The sequence below is a fragment of the Macrobrachium nipponense genome, chromosome 32 (genome assembly GCF_015104395.2).
Source record: "Macrobrachium nipponense isolate FS-2020 chromosome 32, ASM1510439v2, whole genome shotgun sequence".
In the NCBI taxonomy this organism is placed as follows: Eukaryota; Metazoa; Arthropoda; class Malacostraca; order Decapoda; family Palaemonidae; genus Macrobrachium; species Macrobrachium nipponense.
The window spans coordinates 30,310,895-30,328,872 of NC_061094.1; the positions used below are offsets into that span (position 1 = coordinate 30,310,895).

Here is a 17,978-nt window from a genome sequence, read left to right on the forward strand (position 1 = left end):
TAATTTCCTATAGTAAAAGTTACCAAAGTATACAAACCAATATTAGTACTATACTCAGACTGTCATCTATTTCACAGGGAACATAAGAGCTGTAAAGTCCACCATTTTCATATCAGGATAGCTAGCTATGTAAGCCACTTTAAGAACTACACATCTAAGCAATGCACAGCACTGCAATACTCATCAGTGTGAGTAGGCTAATAAATAGTAAGAATATAAAATTTTGGCCAAAGGCCAAGTATATACTGGGACTATGAGGTTATTCAGTGCTGAAACGGGAAAAATAACAAGGTTAGAAATGTGTGACAGGAGGAAAATCTTGCAGTTGCACTATCAATCAATTAAGAAAATATGCTCACAGGTACAGTAAAAGGAATGAAAAGGGTTGCAGCTAGGGGCCAAAGGAATGCTGCAAAGTTCCTAAAGTATACTAGGGTAAACAACTGCAGACAATCCATTGTCATCGCGTGGCCAGGCCTTATTCAATCGATATTTAATTGGTGAAACAAGAATACAATTACAACTTTAAGCATACCATTCAAAAGATTGAAGTTTCGTCAACATTATGTGATATATGAAAGCCCCATACGAACTAAAATAAGTATGTGAGCTCTTCGTAAAATATGTTTTCAAGGCAGTTTTGAAACCCAATATGGCGGCAATCGCGTGACTGGCCGTTTTAACCACAGACAATCCACCATCATTCCCAGCCTTCCCAGCACTCATTTGAACAATGTTAGCGTATATATGTAACGTTTATTGATCTTACTCAAGATTGCAGTTGTAATCAGCACAATAAAACAACATTTTGTTGCCTATATTAGTGAAAATATGAAACTTTTTATTCCCGGGGTCATGGTTTGAACTGAATTCATTTTTACCTTGTAATCGGTGGTTTTATCCTTACTGCCATCACAACTGAAACTCTGCAGTGCTTATTTGATTGTAATTATACACACTTTGGTCTTAATTCACTCCAAATTGCACTTGACCCACATTGCTGTTAATTGTTCCTAAGCACTCACTCCACAAACACAGTTACGAGCAGCAGACGACTAGTACACAGTTTATGAGGTGCAAAGCTTTATTCCCTTAATTGTTTACTTTACTTATTATCTAGTTTAACTTTACTTTGTTACTTCAAAATGTTTATTTAATTCATGTCTGTTATCCCTTTTTTGCAACCAAATTAACCCCGAAAAATTACAAATATTTCTGATGTACTTCCGAGCAGACGTCGTGATGAAAAATGACTCATCGTTGCCAATCTAGTGGAGCTTCAGACATACGCCGATGCATTTACAAACTGTTTCCATGAATTCTAGTTGTCATAGTAATGCAGTAATGATAAAATTGCTTTAATATGTGCGTATATATACCACAAATAGATACGCTAATTTCACTTATTTCCCCGGTTTTGTGTAAGTCTTGTACCCAGTTTGGAGGGTAAACACATACCAATTGACAACACTGATAAACAATTGAAAAGCGCAAAATGCCGCAAAGACTGCCGTAGCTCCCTTGGATAAGTAGTGGTTAGAGGTCGGGTTTACAATTGTTGTGATGAAAGCGCCCCAGCGTCTATGGGTACAAATGGTGTGCGGATTTAGCTCAGGAAATGGGAAGTTTGTTGACACAAGCGACTCCGCAAACATCGAGGCGGCGTCAATATTCTAAACTTTTTTAATTGTAAGTAAAAATTTTGAAAGCGTCATGGGGGTAGTGTGCACTGCGTTGGCCACACTTTTCATTACCCTCTGTTTAAATCTTAAAATACCTATGGCCTTAATTTCTAACTTTGGAGAAAATATGACAATTTGTCCAAAATTGCATTTTTCCTAACTATACAAACCTGATGTCCTTTTACACATAGTCCCACCTCATGCCACCCCTCACTCTGCAGTTTTTTGCTTGGGCCAAAAGAAAAAGTGATTTGTTTACCTCCCAGTCGCGCACGCGCACCTGTCGGACAAGCAGTTAACTACCGAACCCCTTGTTCGAAAGCTTACGATCTATCCAGCTGCCGCTAGTAACCTTCCTATTGTAAAAGGACCGATGGTTTGTATGCCGTGTCGGAACAAATGTACTTTACTTCAAAAGGAAAGTAGAGGTCTTGAGCTCCTGCTATCACCACCAACTCATGACTGATGACCATCTCCGGTGTCAGGACGTGTTAAAAGTACTTTTTCAGAGGGTGGCCAAATACAAAGTAGGTTGGCCAGTCCAGTCGGTCGTTTACCTTAGTTAAAGTAAATTAGGGTGTACGCATATGTTTCACTCATGTGGGGTCCCCATAAAAAGAAAAAAATCATTAATTCCCAGCGGTTCTCATTCATCGTTCAACTTGGCAGGTGTAACTTCCTAATGGTCAAACCTCACTTCGTCTAGTTAAAGTTGGTAGGACAAATCGTATCAAGAGTTATTAATAAAAAAAAAAATGTACATTCTCACTCAACAATGAGTCTAAGAGTAACCTTGATTAGTAATTAGAGTTGCCGCTTGGGCTGGTTATTGATGAAAATCAACAAGATAGGATTAGTAAATGTCAATTAGTAGGTAGCTACTCGTAACAGGACAAAAATGAAGTGTCTCATGCCAACACGACTGATACATAGCCCTAAACGTTGCTAGGGGTGAGGGAAGTTCAACTACACTGTCAGTCATTCATAACACAATTCACACGTACCTTACAAAGTCAGTTCTTATTAATTCCTAGTAATTATCTGCGCAAGCAATTGCAAACACTCATTAAGATAAACTCCAACACCGGTGACGGAGATTTGTTTACACTCACAGCTGATTCTGACGAATGCGTTGTTCGAACTCCGAAGACTCCTCCTGCAAGCTTACCCCGTTAGTTAATAACAGTTAATGACTTATTATAATCTTGTAGAATTCTTTTTACAGTGATAATTCATATACACAAGATTCTAAAAACCGAAGAAATTTTCCCGACACCAATAGGGCTTACATATCCCTAGGTACTTCGAAGTAAAATTGCTGATAAAGTAACCGGAAATCATCATTAATTAATAGAATCAATGACGCAATACGATAGCGGCAAGAGAATAAGTATAATTCTGTTAGAGAACAAGGCGAAGTGTAAAAAGTGACTTCGTCATCTAAGCTAAAATGTTGTTTCATCCTGTTTACTACCACTGCGGCATAAGCAGTCAGTCCTAAAAGTGCCTTTAAAAAATCATCAAAAGATTTTTGTGAATGCTTAAAAACTTGTTTTAGAATTCGAGATGATAAGAGGGCTATGTGGCTATTACAATTGCATATGTATCTAGTAAAAAGTGACCAGTAGATTCTACTCACACACATATACACACACACAAACACACACACACACACACACACACATATATATATATATATATATATATATATATATATATATATATATATATATATATATCTGTATGCGTGTGTGTGTGTGTGTGTGTAACTGAATCATGAAAGTTTGGAACGTGATAAATCCATAAAACAACGGGTGTCTGCAAGATCTTTCGACGTTCAACGTCCTTTACTCAGCAGATAAGCTATCTGCTGAGTAAAGGACGTTGAACGTCGAAAGATCTTGCAGGAACTTCGTTGTTTATTTTTCCTTTTTGGCTTATTCCTTTATATATATTATATATATGTATATATAATATAGTAGATCTATATATAAATATATATATATATATGTGTGTGTGTGTGTGTGTGTGTGTGTGTGTGTACATAAAATGTACGTAGGTATTTATGTGTTTGTAGCACTCCAAATATTGAGCCACAGCTATTGAATTCATCATAATGTAAATTCGATATGAGGTAATATTTTTGACATAAAAATTAAAAATATACAGATAATTCTCACGTTTATATGTGGCAAAAATTTATATATATATATATATATATATATATATATATATATATAATATATATATAGAGAAAAGAGAGAGAAGAGAGAGAGAGAGAGAGAGAGAGAGAGAGAGAGAGCGTGCTTGTGTACGCGCACACACACCTAATGGTCAGACTCATGGGTTGTAGCCCTATACCCTGCATTTAACTTCATAAATCCAGAAATGTGAAGGGACGGTGCATCTTTGGATTCTGTCAAAGAGATAGATGTATGTAAGGAAAGTGGAAGATTTTAATAAAAACAGTGACCGATGAGCTAGGAAACGAAAAATATAGCTAAGGATAAAAGATTATTATTTGAGGTACAACCGCATGATGATCGTTCAGGAATACAGAATGGTGGATAATGTGACCAAGAAGAGGGTGAGAGGGAAAAAGAAAACATTTAAATACAAATAAGTGGGTATGAGGAGGTTATCAAGGGAGGAATACGCAGAAAGGAAGGCTCATGAGTAAATGGATCTCAGAGTATAAGATGAAAATGAGTGATGCTGTTGTTGGAACTGAATGCAGTGTTGGCTTAATAAAGTGAGTATTTCGGGGATTTGTTGAATGTAGAAGGTAGAAGAGGGCGCATATGGTAGTTGATATTGAGAACATAAGAACTTAAAACTGGAAAGAAGCTTGGAGTTGATGTTACAAGAGAAGACCGTTTATGGTCTATATCGAGATGAGGGAAAGGATCCAGGGGAACGGCTCAGAGGAATAAAAGGGGAGATGTGATTGAAGAGGCGAGACTAAAAAAGGAACAAATATATTTACCAGGGAAGGTGTGCGATAGGATTTTGATCAAGTTTGTTTGATATGCGAACGGTGTGGGTTTAAAGACAAGGAAAGTGGTTCGTGGATCAGGTGTTTGTTATGAAATGTTTATATGAGAAGTTTAAAAGTAAAGGGGAAAACATTACTGTACGTGGTATTTGCTGGGTGCTTGAGGATGTATGGTAGGCTACAAGAGACAGATTTGGAGACTTCTAGGACGAAAGTGAAGAATTCAAGTTAAAAAAATTTATTGATATATAGAAAGAATTACTACATCAAATAGATTGGTATCTAAAAAGACATACATCAATTGGAAAGATTATCATGTTAATACCTCCTCACCAAAACCATGTAAATGACGGCAAAGACAATTTATACATGTATTTACAAAAACTTAAATTAAGAATAATGCATAGAACATTGTTATGAAATCAAAATCGGATATTAGACTCAGAACTTTTTAACATTTTGCTTTATCATGTTGTTATTTATCACATAACAAATAATTTCAGTCATATCCGAGATCCTATCACTTCTGAACTCCCCCATACCATTCCATTCCATTAGATAATTGTAGTAAAAGGTATGAGACTTAAGTATTACTGGCATGATACCATCAGACCATTCAGCATACTCCCAAACATATTAATAGCCAAGGCGAAGTATCATCACAAATGTGTCATGTCTATGTGGAGCTTTACCATAGGAAAAGCAAGTATTATTTATTATATCTTTATTAAAAGTAATGGCTACTTCAGCAGCGTTGCGCTTGTAGGGACTCTTCTCTATTTTCCGAATAGCGGTTTTTTCCGTGCTACTTAAACAGGATATTAGAGCGCCTATAGAGTCTCATGATCAAATGCAGTGTCAAAATCGGTGTATATATTTGAATTTTACAGATAAACTATGATACCATAGTCATCAAAGTCATTAACGATTCTCTCTCTCTCTCTCTGAAGCGAGCTTTCGTCTGGAGCTGCCAGACATCCCTAGCTAGGAAGCTGAGTAGCAGAAGATGGACTGCTCTTGGTGTGTTGTTGTTTGTTGTTGAAGATTAAGCCAGCCTTGTGCTGGCACGGGCTCTTGCTCCTAGTGTCCGTCCTCCTTATATTTGGGGTCGACAGCAGGGGTCTGCCCCATGCTGATCTCCTATTGGCTGGTGGCGGTAACCGGGTAAGTCTTCTTTTTCATTGGTGGCTTGAGCCAGGTCGATTCTCGGCCATTCCATTGAGGAGTGAGAGATGTGTATTTCTGGTGATAGAAGTTCACTCTCGACGTGGTTCGGAAGTCACGTAAAGCCGTTGGTCCCGTTGCTGAATAACCACTGGTTCCATGCAAGGTAAAAGCACCATACAAACAAACAAACAAAAATCAAGCCACTTTCGCCGAGTCGATGGTTGCGGTGCTGCAGACTCTGCAGCCGTCTAGACCTCCTGAGCTGTGCGGTAACGTTGTTGGACGTTGCGTTATGCTGTGGGACGTCACGGCTAATTTGATTTTCATTGGCTGTAGGAGTATCTCGTTCGGGGGCGTTGTCTTCCGTAGAGTTGTCGTGCTTGGTGGCAGGTCTCATACTCGTAGGGAGGAGAAATTCTACCTGCGTCGTATTTAGTGAAGGTTTAATTTGCTGGATGAGCACACAAGATGGTGCTAAAAACGGCAGTGTTTTCATTGGGCATTCTCTCTCTCTCTCTCTCATGAGAAATCGATCTTCATGATATTTTTTAAAGGAGGAAATGCCGGCTTTGGATATTTGACGTTTTTTTTTTTTTTTTTTTTTTTTTTTTTTTTTTTTTTTTTTTTTTTTTTTTTTTTTTTTTTTTTTTACATAAATGAACAAGTTCCACTATTCCAAATTTATTCGTAGCTTTGTGCAGTAATTTATATGAGGTATTTTAAGTAAGTCATTCGAGTAACAGGTAATTTTTTTCAGCCTTCTTTTGTAGGTATTTCAGTATTAATAGGTCACAGCAGCTTTCCTTCCTACTACTACTACTACTATATACTACTACTACTACTACTACTACTATTATTATTATTATTATTATTATTATTATTATTATTATTATTATTATTATTCAGAAGACTGTAAGGTGAGCGTGAGAGCACAGCACTCAATGTGCAACAGAAGCGACCGTCTGCTGAGTTGCCAAATGGCTTAGTTTTTGTTGAATTGGTGGAAAAGTTTTTGTGGCATAATTGGCATTCAACAGTCAACATCGCATGTAGCATGCTACAAGCAACAACGGCGTTGCCTTGTCGCAGGCAGCATGTCTCCTGGTTGAAAGCCGCATTCAACATACTTGTTGCAAGCCAGTCAGTCACGTACATGTTGCCTCGGTGGAATCCCGCCTTTAAACAGGCCAGTTGGAATGGTTGCTGTTTGCCAACGATGTCATAAGGACTGCGGATAATGAAGGGGAACTGCAGAGTTTAGTGGAACATTATGTGTTTGCAAGACTAAAAAGTTAAAAGTTAGTCAATTCGACAGTATTGGGAGGAAGGAGAAAAGGAAGATGTAGGAAGGATGGGCAGATGGCGTGAAAGAAGTATTGGGAAGTTGAGAACTCAACATCTGGGAAGCGGGAGTGTGTGCAAGAGTGTTACATCGTATGTAGGACTAGGAGGGCTCGACATACTGGAGCCTCCTGCATGAGTAGCTACTATTTGAAGTAGCAGGCGCTTTTCAATTTTTCTGCTTAGGGTTTTATCCACCATTCTTTCCTTGGGCTCATTCCATGATTATATGGGAATGGCTAATTACAGATAAAACTCTCCCTGTTCTTTCGTTTCTTCCTGCATGCTTGCAGCATCTGGCTGTGCGTTAGCGATGAACTACCAAATACCCAACGTGGATGTTGGGACAATTAAACACTTAAACAATACCGACACACATTGGGTTGGGAAGCCTGTTCTAAAGGAAGATATCCGGCACTTGTTGTTGTTACAGAAATCGAATCTGAAATTTATTTGTGAGTAATATTGGTTAAAGCAGCATCGCGAATGGCCGAAAGTGCTCCGGTGCTTGGATTGACAGCCTCATTTTCATGTCATTGTTAAGGCAGTTCAGCAGCTCCTCAGAATAACTCAAAGTGTGTGTGTCCGGTCTGTCTTCTGTACGCAAGCAAAATTTTTTATACACCAAGTATGCATGTACAAACGTTGGTAGTCTCTCTTTCTGTATATATAAATATATATATATATATATATATATAATATATATCTATATATATATATAATATATATATATATCTATATGTATATATATATATACATATATATATATACACACACATAAGGGCCGGAGCTGGAGCTCAAAGAAGATATATCCCGAAGGAAGTAGCAGGGAAAGGCATCCTCAACTTTTAACAGTTTATTTACATGCCGACATTTCGCGACGAATCCCAAGTCGCATTTTCAAGGCTAAAAATATATAAAATTTGCGAACATTAATACTCAATTTAATTTAATTGATATTAAAAATGTAATGGCAACAGCTCTCAATAAAGTAAAAAGTTAAAATTCAACAGTACCTTTAAAGGCAAACAAATTACAAGTACACTTCACTAAAATCTTAAAAACACCTACCTATACAAAAGAAAGAGTAAGACTAATAAAAATAAGTAGGAACAGAGTGAGACAAACCAGCTGCCCAAACTACGCTATGAACAATTTTACAGAGGACGTTTGGGTGTTTAACGACGGCACAGTCTTTTTGATAATTATAGATTCTAAAATGGTCAGGTCGTTGTTGCTCCGCAGTTGGCCCAAGATAGAAAAATCCTTGCTGTCAATATAAGTTTTACATGTTTTTGAATTATTACGTATATTGGATTGTTCCAGATTAGATAACCTACTACCTGTTCTATGGCTTATGCTCCTGTGGGAATCTATTCGAACCTCGTGCATCCCACATATGTCCCGTGATCACATCTCGGGCAAGTGTATTTATATACGACGCTGGACGAAAGCAGAGGACTGCGTCGGTCTTTGACTCTAAACATAGATCAAGGGGTTTTTGGGATTGATTTTAAAGTCCACAGCCGGAAACCTCTTTTGGATAATAGAGTGCATGCTCTCCAGAAGGTATCATCATGTAAGAAAGGGAAACTTGCATACATCTTCAGTCTCGACACAGTAGATATACTAGGTGTTGAATGCCCGAGATGTGATCACAGCACATACGTGGGGTGCACGAAGAGGCTGTTGAAGGTTCGAATAGATTCCCACAGGGGCATAAGCCATAGAACAGGTAGTAGGTTATCTCATCCGGAACAATCTAATATACGAAATCATTCTAAAACATGTAAAACCTATATTGACAGCAAGGATTTTTCTATCTTGGGCCAACTGCGGAGCAACAACGACCTGGCCAGTTTAGAATCTATTATCAAAAAGACTGTACCGGCGTCGTTAAACACCCTCACTCTGTTCCTACTTATTTTTATTAGTCTTACTCTTTCTTTTGTATAGGTAGGTGTTTTTAAGATTTTAGTGAAGTGTACTTGTAATTTGTTTGCCTTTAAAGGTACTGTTGAATTTTAACTTTTTACATTATTGAGAGCTGTTGTCATTACATTTTTAATATAAATTAAATAAAATTGAGTATTAATGTCCGCAAATTTTATATATTTTTAGCCTTGAAAATGTGACTTGGGATTCGTCGCGAAACGTCGGCATTTAAATAAACTGTTAAAAGATGAGGATGCCTTTCCCTACTACTTCCTTCGGGATATTATAATATATATATATATATATATATATATATATATATATATCTATATGTATATATATATAAAAATTTCCCGCGTGGGCAGTAACTGACATTTAATTAAGCGAATTGAACTGTAGCTTACAAGCAGGACTTGAACTCGTCCTCCGAGTTGCAAAGACGCATTTTTGACATTATAATGGTTTTTTCCACGTGATACATGCAAACACTCAACTGACAATTAAATACCGGCGGAATTCCTTATCTGACACGTTCCCACGCTATTATTCACAAAGTAGCAATGGCTGTGGTTGAATTCTTGTAGTATTTGCATACATCAAGGGGAAAAACCTATTGTAATGAAACGAACAACGACGTGCAAAAGAGCTTTCCGTGGAGATATGCTTGAGGAAAACAGCGAGTAGGCACATTCTAAGATGGCGCTGACCTTCGAACAGAAGATAAAAGGTTTCCCCTTGTAGTTTTTGCTCCTAGGCCCCACTCAGTAGACCATACCTTACAGACCTTACATCTTGTTCGGGTTGCCCCAGGTCCCTCAGTGTGAGGCACCTCTAATGTCTACCAGAGAGTTGCTAGTGCATCTTCCGGTATATTTTGTATCTTCCAATCTTGGATGGTCTGGGATGCAGCTGAGATATTTGTCGAGCTTATTCTTAAACGCATCTACGCTCACTCCTGATATATTCCTCAGATGAGCTGGCAACGCATTGAATAGACGCTGCATTGTCGATGCTGGTGAGTAGTGGATTAATGTGTGCTTCCGTTATTTTTCCTGGTATAGTTTTGGGCACTATTAATCTACCTCTGCTTGCTCTTTCTGATATTTTTAGCTCCATGATGTTTTCGGCAATTCCTTCTATCTGTTTCCATGGCTAAATTATCATGTAGCGTTCTCTTCTCTTTTCTAGACTATATAATTTTAAACATTGTAATCTTTCCCAGTAGTCAAGATCCTTAACTTCTTCTATTCTAGCTGTAAAGGACCTTTGTACACTCTCTATCTGTGCAATATCCTTTTGATAGTGTGGGTACCATATCATGTTGCAATATTCAAGTGGACTACGAACATACGTTTTATAAAGCATAATCATGTGTTCAGCTTTTCTTGTTTTGAAGTGCCGTAACAACATTCTCATTTTTGCTTTACATTTTGCCAATAGAATTGCTATTTGATCATTGCATAACATGTTCCTATTCAATATAACACCAAGGTCTTTAACTGCTCCCTAATTTGGGATTGTCTCATTATTAGGTCCCTTATATGCATATAGCTTTCCTTCTCTATCTCCATAATTTATTGATTCAAATTTATCAGAGTTCAATACCATCCTATTTACCTCTGCCCAATCATATACTTTGTTAAGGTCTCTTTGTAGCGCGTTCCTATCTTCATCACAAGTATTTTCTCTACTTATTCTTGTGTCATCGGCGAAACTACTCACTACCGAGTCCTTAACATTACTGTCTATGTTTGCAATCATAATAACAAACAGTAATGCAGCTAACACCATACTTTGTGCCACACCGGATATTACCTTAGCTTCATCCGATTTCTCATCGTTTGCAATAACTATCTGTTTTCTGTTGTGTAAAAATTCTTTTAACCATCTTCCTACTTTGTCCACTATATTATGTTTTCTAATTTTTTTCACTAATATATCATGATGTACCTTGTCAAAAGCTTTTGCAAAATCTAGATAAACCACATCTGTTTCATTTCCGCTTTTCATATTGTATATGTTCTCACGGTGGACTAACAGTTGGGTTTGTGTACTTTTTCCAGGTACAAAACCATGTTGTCCTATATTAAACAAATTATTTTTTATTAAAAGTTTCATAATATATTTCTTCATTACCCTTTCATACACTTTCATAATATGTGATCTTAGACTCACAGGCCTATGATTACTTGCCTCTAGTCTTGATCCACTTTTGAAAGTAGGGGTAATATATGCTAATTTGTGTTCATCATAAATCTTGCCTGTATCTACACTTTGTCTTAATAATATTGCAAGTGGCTTTGCGATAGAATGAACTACTTTCTTTAATAAAATAGCAGGGACACCATCAGGCCCAGCTGTAGCTCCATTTTTAATTTCATTAATAGCCTGCACAATATCGGCTTCATTAATATTTATGTCTGATAAATATTCACTATTTTCATCCCTTATTTCTGTATCATTATCTTCATTATCAATTCTAGGGGTGAATTCTCTCTTATATCTCTGCCAATATGTTGCATATTTCCTTTTTTTCATTCGTTAATCTCCCTTCAATTCTTAGAGGGCCTATTTCTATTCTTCTTTTATTCATCTTTTTCGCATACAAGTACGATAGTTTGGGGTTTTGCTTGATATTTACTAGGGTTTTTTCTTCCAAGTCCCATTTTTCATTTTCTTTTGATTGTATAATCTTTTGTTCTGCATTTTCTATCTTACTTTTTAGTTCCATCACTTTCCATGCATTTTTTTCTTTTGCAAGGCCTTTTTTCCATTTTTTGATTTTTTGGAACAAGATCCTTCAGTCTCTTGGTATGCATGACTGATGTTTACTTTTCTTCTTCGGTATATATTTATCCACTATTTTCTCCAATATTTTATATAATATCTCCGTATTTACCTGTATATTATCACTTACGAAAATGTTATCACAATCTTTAATTCTTCATTTATTTCTGACCATTTTATATTTTTACTGTAGAAATTGTATTTTCCGTACCCTTCCCACTTTTTCATTTCTTGCTTATCTCTGTTTTCACTTGCTTTAGAATGGATTGTTAATTCTATGACATTATTGTCTGAAATACTTGCATTATAAAATATTATTTTTTTAACATAATTCACATCGTTCACAAATACTAGGTCTAAAGTATTTTCCTTTCTTGTTGGCAGGTGATTTATTTGTTGAATTTTGTATTCTAGTAGCATATCTAATAGCTTTTCGAATTACCTCTTATCTTCTGCACTACTATTACTCTCTTTTTATATGTATAAATACATCCACAATCTCCAATTTGTTCTTTCCAGTCTACGAAAGGAAAGTTAAAGTCTCCGGATAGGAGAATAGTCCAGTCCTTGTGATTTCTACATATATCATCCAATTTTTCTATTATTGTGTCAAACTCTTTAGTATTAGCGGGTCTATATATTACTATATTCATTAATTTTTCAGATTCAAATTCTACCGCTATTAGTTCACATTCTGAGTTACTATATTTCTCGTGTATTTTTACTTGTTTTTTGTCTTTCCCATATATTGCGGTTCCCCCTTGATTCCTATTTTTTCTATCTGATCTATAAGTTTGGAACCCTTTTATTTGATCATCATTACCAGTCTCTTGGGAATACCATGTTTCACTTATATTCATTATATCTATTTCCTTTTCAATTTGGGTTAGTTCTTCTAAGAACTCTATTTTTCTTTTTGAGTTACTCGTAACTAAACCCTGCGCATTCATCACTATGATAGTTTGCGTCTTATCTCCTTTATTTAATATGGGTAATAATAAGGATTTTCCCATGTCTCTTTCCTGTTCTGGTATGTTGTTCTTTTCTTCATTTCCAGAAATTCTGACATTTAAAAAATCCAACTTTTCCAAAATATTTGATCTTCCATCATCATAATTATTCATTTTGTGTCTGAATCTGCAATTTTCTCCATATCTGCACCATCCCCTAGCATCATATATACAGTATTTATCTCTTGAGCTGTATCTTGGAGCTGATGCTTGGAAATTCTTTGCTGAAACTCTATATTGCGGTGATGGCTTGCTTTTTTCCTTCACCTCATGTTCTTTGTTCCTCTCTTTATTTGTTTCTTTTCTATTTGGGATTTTATTATTAATTGATTATTGAATTGATTTTGATTCATGGCTAGAGGGTGCGTATATTTACAATTTTTGTCGAACTTACATCCTTTTCCTTCTTTTAGGTTCTTGCATATTTTTGAATGTAGATCTCTGCATTCATCCTCATAGCCGTCTAGGTATGCACATTTACCATAGATTTCATAGTTGTGACATACCTTGGGATGTTTGTAGTTACATCTTTCACCGAATCTGCAATTCCCTTTTTTCAAAAGGGTGCAGACTTTCTTTCTTTTCTATTTTTTCTATCTCTATCCCATCAGTATACAGATCTGGGTAAAGCCTCTTCGGGATTTTATTTTGCGTTGTCATGTCATAATTTATTTCTTCGTATGTATGCTGCTTGATTGCCTCATATGTATTATCTATGAGTATTTCTGCATCCATACTCTTGTCTCGCTCTTTGTTTTCATTATTTTTTTCTGTCATTTCAGTTTTGTTTTCTTCTCTTCCGTTTTCCTCTTCCTCTTCATCTTCTACTATTTGCACATTAAGTCTTGATTTAATAACATTGTCTATCCATGAGAGACATGTTGAGCAAAATACTCTGGTATCCATACACGTATTTTGCATGACCTCAGCACATTGTGGATGCGTGGGAATGTTGCATGCTGAACATTATGTCTCTTGACCACTTGGATTTTATTTGGAACTCCTTCAATTATTTTCATGATGTTTTCTAATGATTTATTCCAGTTTGAAGGATCATATCCTTCCAATATTTCTATGAATACTTTTGCGTCTTTTTGACTAGGGCTGTTATTGATCTCGTAAATGAGAAATGCCAGTTCCCTTCCTGCTAACTCATCATATTGCAGATCTGCAAGAAGCGCAAGATTTCTCCATCTCCTACCGCATTCTGAGCTTACTGCCATCTTGATCTGATTTACAATACTTCATTCGGTAAACTAACTTAGTAGACGCTTTATCCTACTATTTTCACACTAATCTAATCGCCGACAATTCACGAACACTTCTAGATATAATTGTTCTTCTAGTCGTATGTTAAACGTGTGATATCGGTTGATTTATCAGACTTTGTGCAGGTACGTCTCACCAAGCAAAAGGGCACTACTAGGGGATCAAATGTGTTTTGCCGTGTTTAGTACTAACCCCCTGGGAATCTCGTGATCCAGTGCACTCATGGACATTTTATCCCCGAGGGGCTAGTACTAAACACGGCGAAACAGTGCAGAAACACGCAGGTAGACCGCCTAATTATAGGTGCTAGGAAAATTCGGTCCCAGAAAAGTCGGTCCTGAAATCTCATTCTCAGAAAATTCGGTCCCGGAAAATTTCTAAAATCTAAATAACCAAGCCCAAGATAACCTTTCTGGAAAAAGGCATGTAAATACATGGAAAATATGATGTTAGAAGAAATGAAAATCTTTTATTTCTATCAATAACTTTAATGACTCGTTTGGTTTAGAGATCAATTGTTTAGCAATCCAGACGAGATATTTTACAAAGATCAACAAGAGCGTGAGAACTTTGTGAGCCTGGGATTTGTTTACAAACTGTAAACAAAAGGGTACGTGGTGTTAAATGATGTTTTTAGGTAGTTTTGCCATATACGACTTTAAGCTCTTGTAATGGTATTTGAGAAAAATAATTTGTGTACTTTCATTAACATTCATTGACATCGCCTATATATAAGAAACGGTGACATTTATAACTCACTTTTTAGTCACTCTTCTTCCAGGATAAGCACAATTTTCCTATTTGAAGAACCCCATCATGGCTGCAAAATATTTTAAAAGTGAAAAAAACAAAGACAAATTGATTGATGAAGTTAACTATGTTTATGTCTTTCATAAGTCTAGTTCCGACAAGACAAAGAAATTGTGGCGCTGTGAGAACCATAACACATGTCGTGCTCGTGTTCATACAGAGAATAAACCAGGTGAACCTATAATAATTTCAACAATCAACAGTCATGATCATGAACCAACGCCGAATGGAGTGGAAGCTCGTCTCGCCATTTCAACATTAAGAAAAAAGTTGCAGGAAGGAGGTGAAACAAGTACTCGGGTGCTCATTTCCGAAGCTACAAGTAATATTAGTGAGAATGCAAAATATGAATTACCACGGTTGCAAACGGTTTTTAGAAGCATTACAAACTGGCGCAATAAAGCTTTTGGCGCTCCTCCATTGCCTCTTCGACGAACAGGATTTCAAGTAACAGATACTTTTAAATATTTACTAGGCGGTCATTTGTTCCTGCAATGCGACACAGGCAGTGCTGATGAAAAGCGGGTTTTAATCTTCGCCTCCTATGAAGGTCTTCAGCATCAATTTTAGGAATGGATGGCACATTTAAATCATCACCAAGTATATGGTATCAGCTGTTCACCATTCATGCCTTCATAAATGGGAGATTTTATCCAAGAGCTTTCATTTTATTGCCGGACAAAACTCAAGCAACATATGACAGGACTTTTCTTGAACTAAGTAAATTGCGACCAAACATTAACCCTCGTCTCGTTTTGATTGACTTTGAACGAGCAATTCGTAACAGCTGTGACAGTAACTTTACTGAAAGCAGCAGCCTAGTTTGTTTATTTAATTTTTGCCAGACTATTCATAGGAAAATATGTCAATTAGGATACAAAGTTCAATATGGTACTGCTGGCTGTTTTGCCACAAAAATTAAAATGTTCTGCGCACTTGCATTTTTACCACCAAAAGATGTAATTGATACTTATGAAGATCTCTGTGAGGATGAATCAATACCAATAGACTTTATAAGTTATTTTGAGCTAACATACATTGGACCAAAGAGGAAGACGGGGCAGACGAGAACAGCCTTTATATCCAGTTGATTTTTGGAATGTTCACGATAGGGTCATTCAGGAATTGCCACGGACAAACAATCCATTTGAAGGGTTTCACTCAGCACTGCGCGCATCAGTAACGAGTAAGCACCCAAACATTTGGAAGCTTATTGATGCTCTGCGAAAGAAGAATTCCTTACACAGACCAAGATAATTCAGCCGCAAAGAGGAGATAATCCGTAAAAGAAGAAAAAATACCAGTCAACAGATACGAGAATAAAAAATCTTGTTGAATCATATGATGGTTAAGATAAATTAGCTTTCCTTAAGGCTATTGCTCATTCATTGCATTAATTTTTCTTTTTATGTTTTGATAGTTTAAACATTAGTTTTCTTATAATTTTTAAACTTCTACTGATTTATTCTAAATAGAATTTACCTATTTCAGGGTTTGATAAATTTGATAAAAATAAATATTATATATGACTTAAATAATCGATTATGTATTTATTGATTAGAAGGAACTTGTTACTTTATATTTTATTGCTTTTTTTCTGACATGGGACCGAATTTTCCGGGACCGTATATTCTAGGACCCAATTTTCTTGATTTTGTGCACAATATGCTATATTTTATATTATGCTGTATAGGTTTTTTGTTGAAGATACATACCTTTTTTTACACATTTATTAATAAAACTCTAATTCTATACTTTGTTTAATTTTTCCGTCAGTTAGATTACGATTTCATTGTTAGTATATAAATAATTTCTGGGACCAAATTTTCTGAGACCGACCTTCCTGGGACCGAAATTTCTGGTCACCATAGCAGCATCCCCCTCTGCTCTTTTCGTATGTCCGAACTTTCAACTTGTCCATCCTTCGCATCTACCTTATATACTATCCTTACACAACTCTCCGATTTTACTTGACCTCCTATTCACATAGAATTCCCTACTTCCATTATGATTAAGGTCTGGTTTGGTGTTTCCTCGGCGTGGCTTCCTCTATCCATTAGTAATCATACTGGTTCTGATATTGACTTCCTATATCTCGTCTTTGCGCTTCCACATTCTCCATGGTTTCCTCGCCCTTTGCTTTGGTTGTTTTACTTTGTTAATATATTTCCAGCGTCTTCTGTTCTCTATTGGTTTCTTGTCCTATTTCCTGCATGTTCTTGAACTCTTCCAGAGGGCATACAAGGGTGCATGATCATGAGGAAAGTATAAACTTGAGATCAGGGAGGGCATTTTAGAGAGCCAGGCCAGAATGAGGGCTAATGTCGGAGAATATGCAGGAGTTGCGGTTGTTGCATTTGACAACATTCTCAAGGGTTGTTTGTAAAAGAGAGAGAGAGTGGCTGGCCGTTTTGGTTGTTGGCTCGTTAGGTTGTATGTGTTCGTGTGAATGGATGGTTAACAAGTGAATTGCTCGTTCGTCAAGGGGTTGTTGTGTCTGTTGGGTCGGTCGCAAATCTGTCTGTATTTTGAGTCGGTCTGTGATCAGAGCCTGTGATGGTCAGTCGGCAGCGGTCTATGAAAATTATTGAAGGCATTGGTGGTCAGTTAAATTGTGTGTTATTAATTTGTTGTTAAGTTTGATATTGTTTGCTTTAGAGTTGTTGTGCCTGTGTTGTTAGATTTGTTGTGCTTGTGAGTTTCTCTTGAGTAATATATGAGTTGTTGAGGGTTATTGCTGGTGAGCTGTTGGGATTTCTTGATGTTGTAAGTGGGTGTGTGTATTGGCTTGTTGTATTGTTGTTTTTTGTGTTGTTAGTGATTGTTTGTGCAGTGGTCTTTTGTTGTGATTGTTGTCCTTGTTTGGTTGTTTGTGTGTTGTGCTACAACGGCCGTATCCAGTGGACAGTGCAGCTCCTCGGCCTGAGTGTGTCAAGTTGTTGGTAAGTACGTGTTTTGAGTTTTTTGTTTTTGGGTTTGTGT

The 17,978-nt window shown here is 36.6% G+C and overlaps 1 protein-coding gene and 1 pseudogene across 1 annotated transcript in view; one reads left to right on the forward strand and one right to left on the reverse strand.

The window, feature by feature from the left end:
• LOC135207302 (uncharacterized) overlaps window positions 1–2,970 on the reverse strand; it is a 229,184-nt pseudogene extending 226,214 nt beyond the window's left edge.
• The window catches only part of LOC135207301 (protein downstream neighbor of son homolog), a 315,011-nt gene that overhangs the window by 2,429 nt on the left and 294,604 nt on the right, over window positions 1–17,978 (forward strand). The gene's annotated exons all lie outside the window — the stretch shown is intronic.